Consider the following 6,008-nt stretch of genomic DNA (forward strand, 5'->3'; position numbering starts at 1 on the left):
GCCTGCACACAGTGGGGGATGGCGACGACCCATCTCAATGATTAACTGAGATTACTTCCCTCCTTCCCTTTAAAAGTTTCATGAGCAGAATCTTTGGAGGTGGTTTTTGGGGTACGTTGAGTCCACCATCTCCTCAGATTGCTGGCATTCTGATTAAAGGCACTTTTCCTTTTTACCATTTGTTAGTATTGATTTTGTAAGCAGCAAGCAGCAGGACCCCCATTCGATAACAGTGAAAATGTTCTGTTTTTTTTGTATAATGTTGTGTATCTTAATTGGAGTGATGGTTACACATGTGTGTACAATTGTCAAAACTCAGATTTATACACCTAATATTTGTGCATTGTACATCTATGTATAATGTCAGTTAAAAATAAAACAAAGCAATGTAATGAGAAGAAGTGTAAAAAATAGAGGTAGTAATAAATTTATTTTTACTTAAAAAAGTGGGGGGAGGGTAAGAATGTTTTCTCAGTTCTTAACTACTGATCAAAACAGAGGGCATGCACACATTATGCTTACAGAAGTAAGAATGCCAAATGCCATATTGTCTTCCCAAGTGACTAGTCTAATTTCCAGCACATCACCAATGGAGTTACTGCTTAGAGACTACATTGTTTATTAGGAGACAGCACCACAGTCTAACTCCACGTAAGGCAGCAACACTGAGGGAGACTGCTAGTTGGTTATCTAAGGGGAAAATGCTCCTTCTGTCTTACTATTATAACAATCGCTTAAAAAAAAAATCTAGATCTTGAGGCAACTATCCCTCTTACTCTTTTTTATCTCAAACACAGCAAAACTTTTCATGACAGTCAAAAACAGCAATATCAAGACTCAATTTAAAGTTATTATGGAGGCAGAGGATCTTGCTTAGAACAAATATTGAAGTTTGGGTGCCCACTACCCTCTTTCCACTGCTGTTTCATTATGAAGTGCAGCTGCTCTAGCACTGAGAGGGTGATTCCTACATTGCTTCCACTGAAACAATTCCTAGAGATAAACGTGGTCTCTGGGGGAACTGAGGATAGGATTTTTCCTTGCATTTGATTTTAGGGTGCTTACTAAACAAATTTTTTAATTTATTTCACTGCCTGCACCTCTACTGGAAGGGTGATTGGCATTTGTTTAATCCAGGTGAGTGTTCTCAGGGAGGTGCAGGCTGAGGCTCCAGCCAGACTGAAACCAGCCAGCCTGTTTGGAGCAGCTCTGGGCAACAGGGAACCCTCTGCCAAGGCTGCCAATACCCTGGTCAGCTGAGGTTTTTATCCCTGAAGGACAGCATCCCGCTGGTAGCCACTGAGAATCCCATTCCTCTTCAGATCCGAGACCAACAAGAAGGGCACGTTCTCATGAAGCTGCGAACTAGACAGCCTACCCTGAGTCGTATTCAGTTAAACTGGGCAGATGACAACAAGAGCTAACATTTTAAAAATGCATCCTACATGATCTACTTGAATTCTCACAACAATCCTGTTTTCTCCATTTTACAAATAAGGAAATTGACGTTCAGAGAAGTTGACTTTCCAAGACCATATGGCTTAATAAGTGGCAAATCTGGGCAACCGAATTCCAGAAAACTCTCGGCGACAAAACCCAAAACCAAGGGCGGAGTGAGGGGCAGGCTTTCTTGGGACCGCTTTACTCAAGTTTCGAGCCGTGACGGTATCCGATTGGCCGAGGCCGGGCGCTCCAGCCAATCAGAGGTGGGCAATAGCCCTGCCCCAGGCACTCTCTAACTGGGCCTTTGGGCCCGAACCCCGGCTTAGATGCTGACTGGGTGAGCTCGCACTGCGCCTAGTTTGGAACTGCTGGGTCACGTGATGATTTCGTCTATATCAGTGAATTGTATGTCCCGTTGGCAGGGCCCTTACCTCTTGATCCCGAGCATTTCGCACATAGCAGAGACACAATAAACAACTGTTGAATTAGGGAGTGAACATATCAGTAAGTCAATTAAGGGTCGGCAAAGAACATCTCACGATCGTGCCTGATTCTGTGGCGCCATCATGTGTTCTCAGCCGAGGCGTGCGGGCACTCGCATTGCTTACGCTTGCGGTGGGGGTGGGCACGATAGGATGGCGGCTCTGCTCTGGAATGACTGCTCTTTCTCGCTCGTGATGCCTCTGTGTACCGGAAGTGACGGGAAGGGGAAGAGGAATGCCGTAAGATTTAGAAAATAATTTAGCAATAGTGGCAGGAGCCAGACCAAGTTTGTATTTGGCCCGCAAAATTCTAATGACTAATTTATAAAGATCAGTTTGTAAAAACTGTATGAAAAAGTGATTGGGGATAATTTTTAACAGAAAATTTGTAAAACATACTCCACTGTTAACACACATTAACAAAGCAGCAACACGCCTGCTGACAGCTAGGAATTCAGTGATGACTGATTACACACCTCCTACCCTTACTGGACTTCACCTCAGGGAAGACAGACGCTAAACAAGCAGTCCCAAACATACACATATTTGTATATGAGGCAAATACAGCCTAGCGGTTAAGAAGGTGGGTCCTGGAGCCAGACTGCCCAGGCGTGTAGTCTGCCTTGCTACTTCTGACCTGTATGTGGTGGGACACATGACTTATCCTCTCTGTGCCTCTGTCCTCATCTGTAGAATGGGAATCATAACACATTTGTTGTCAGGAGTAAATAAGCTATCTATGTAAACCCTTTGAAAGTCACCTGATGCAGTAATGTCAATAAGGGAAGTGGGGACTCCCCTTGTGGTCCAGTGGTTAAGACCCCCGTGCTTCCAGTGCAGGGGGCACGGGTTTGATCCCTGATCGGGGAACTAAGATCCCACGTGCTGTGCAGTGTGGCCAGAAAAATAAAAAAATAATAAGGGAAGTACAGGCACCTGTACAGGGCACCCTGGAGCTGATGACAGGGGACTGAGGCACACGTTCCTGAAGAAGTGGTTTTTACCATTGAAAAAGGAAGGACTAGGAGGAGTGAGACAGGAGGAAGAACTGGGAGAAGAGTTCCAAGTAGAGGTGTGACCGCAGCAGTTGATGCACCCGGTCACTGGTTGTTTGGGACCCACTTGGCAGAGGGGAGAGGTTCCCCCTCCAGGCTCCTCTCCCCACACGGAGTACCGAAATCTCTGGTGCTCTGCTGAGAGGGAGGACTTGAAAGAGACAAGGACTGTTGAACAGGAGGTTGGCCACAGGTGATGCCCTGGGGTGGCGTGAAGAAAGTATCCTCTGAACTTCTGCTCTGCTCCCTGACCACCTGCAGCCTCTGAGGACTCCCGTTTTGAGTTACCTTCTCTCTTTCCTCATGCCCATCTTAGCTAGAATCCTGGAGGTAAAACATTCTTAACCTCATCCATACGTCCTGGCAGTTTCTTTGAATTTTTGTTCCTGCTTCAAAGTGGGCTGGCTGGGGGAGGAAATAACGATCTCAAAATGAGAAACTGGAGAGGGAAATGCACAGGATCACCAACCTCTCCGTGGCGTGGCCTAGCACAAAAGCAAATTTTGGCGAGGGTGGAATTGGAGCAGAGTACAAGGGGGGAAGTAAAGCAAGTGAGGCTAGAGACTTGAGGTGCCTTATCTGGAATGCCTACTACATAGATGTGTCAGATGTATATACACATGTTACACGGTTTGCACTTAAGGAAAATGGAAAGTAATGGGGGGCTTAAGCAGGAGAGTGGGAAAATCAGACTCAAATGTTACAAAGATCACACTGGCTGCTGTGTGACAAATGAACTAGAGGAAAACCCAAGTAGAGGCAGGAGCACCTGTTAGGAAGCCAGTGTACTAGAACAGATGACAGTGGTGATCTAGACCAGGGTCTAAGCTAACTTAAGACTATTTGGCATTTCTCCAATTGCAGAATTCCAAGGATGCTGGAAGCCTATGGATGAGAATATAACAGTTGTAAAGACTCAAAAAATGTGTACTAGTACTTCCAGGAGAGTTCCATTTAAACAGCCCCCCTCCCCAACCCTGCTTCCTCTGGAAGTAGCTAGCTGTAGTCCTGCATAAAAGAAATATATGAAAAAAAAAAAAAAGGAAGATCTGCCACCCAAGCACCTCTGCCTATGAGGTATGGAGAAAGCAGAGACTATAAGTGTCTCACCTGAGCAGCTGACATCCCAGACAGCGACCACTCTCAGGCTTCATCTAATATTTTTTCTCCGCCTACTCCTATTCCCCATTTTACAATTAGGACTACTAAGGAGAAGCCCCTTGCTCTGCTGAATACTAATGCCAGAACAGTTTCTAAGCCAAAGCAGAAGCATCCAACAACAGGGGCTCGAGAAAGAGAGGACAGAAGGTAGGAGTGTGACAAATATCCTCCAAGCAGATCCCCACCTGCCCTCTTAACTTCCCACTAGGTGTTTGAAGCTCTTCCGGGAAAGCCCTGTTCCAGACTCAGGATTAGGAAAGCAGGGTACTGGAGCCTCCTAGCATCAGCCCTACAGGTTCCCTCACCTCCACTGTGTCATTTTTGGAAGATGCTGCAACCTGAGTCAGACAACAGAATAAAGAACATTTATTCTCAAGCAGAAAAGCAAAGTCAGATAAAACTGCAGGGGGTTCCTAAGAACCTGTTTTCTATGTTCAGGATCAAGAGAGACCTGAAGAGGGCCTCTGAAATTTACAATAGCTTAGGGGTGTTGGTGACGAAGGGCCAGTCCCTTCTTGCAAAGGTGACAGGCCTGACATCATTCATGAGTCATTCATTCATGACTCAACCCTGATGTCATTTGTTCTTTCCAAACCTTCCCTTTGGATTTCTCCCCAGAATTATTTGTGTATAGTGTGTCTAAATTTTAAGAGCCACAGATTCTTTTTGGAATAACAACAGTAAGCAGGTATAAAAGTCTACCATTCCTCCTCTGCAGCACCCTTCCAGTCCATTTCTTCTTATTTTTTTCTTTTTTTGGCCATGCCGCCTGGCATGTGGGATCTTAGTTCCCTGACCAGGGATTGAACCCACGCCCGCTGCAGCAGGAGCGTCAAGTCTTAACCACTGGACTGCCAGGGAATTCCCCATTTCTTCTTTTGTGTTCTCAATACGACCAGTGACATCCTGGCACTTACTGTGTGATGGGACCAATGTAATAATCTAACTGGTTTCTCAGATGCCAGCCTTTTCCAGCTCCAGTATATCCTGTATATCTCTGCTAGACCATTTTTCCCAAAACCCCATTTCATCACTTCCTGTGATCCAAGAATCTATGACAATTCACTACTAAATCCAAATACTGTTCAAATAATCAAATCTCATTTTCTACCTAACAAGAATTTTCTCTGCCCATGTGGCAAGGCTGCTCCCTTCACTACCCTTCCAGTGTACTGCATTAATCCTAGTGAAGTTGCTTTGGTCTTAACAGGGCCTCATCTGCCTAGGCCACTCTTCTTGTCACTTGGAATCCCACCACTTTTCTCTCATAAGCAAACTCAACCCCTTCATGAAATCTTCTCTAGCCTCAGAAATCCTTACCTTCTGAATACCAGACACTGTGAATGAAACAGCCTTCACGTTAAATAATAAACAAGATGGGAACAAAAAAGGGAGAAGACCTGTTTCCAAGCCCTATTTGTATTCCTTTCCTAGGACTAGAAAATCGAATGTAAGGCCTTTGTAATGCAGACATCTACCTTCTTTCTGATTAGTTAGCCAGCATACTCTGGTTTACCAGCAGGAAAAACAGGAAGGTAAGGAGCCCTCTGGCAACTGAGTAGGGCCCTTGGCCTATGGTGACATCCCAACTGCTTATGTTGAAGCAATGTCAACTCTGAAATAGAACAGTAGTATCAGGTGATGACGAGTCTATGGAATAATAATACATAAATCTTCACTAATACCAGCAACCAAAACGTGCTGTTTTCTTCTTATACTCAGAAATGATGTCTTAGTAACATGAACATGTCATAATTCAGTTAAACATCAATAAAGAATACATTAATGACTGATTAGTTCTTATGCATACAGCCAATGAACACTCCAAAAAAACAATAAAATCCATTGTTTATGGATAATGAACATA

The sequence above is a fragment of the Grampus griseus genome, assembly GCF_964374135.1.
Source record: "Grampus griseus genome assembly, chromosome: 19".
NCBI classification, from domain to species: domain Eukaryota; kingdom Metazoa; phylum Chordata; class Mammalia; order Artiodactyla; family Delphinidae; genus Grampus; species Grampus griseus.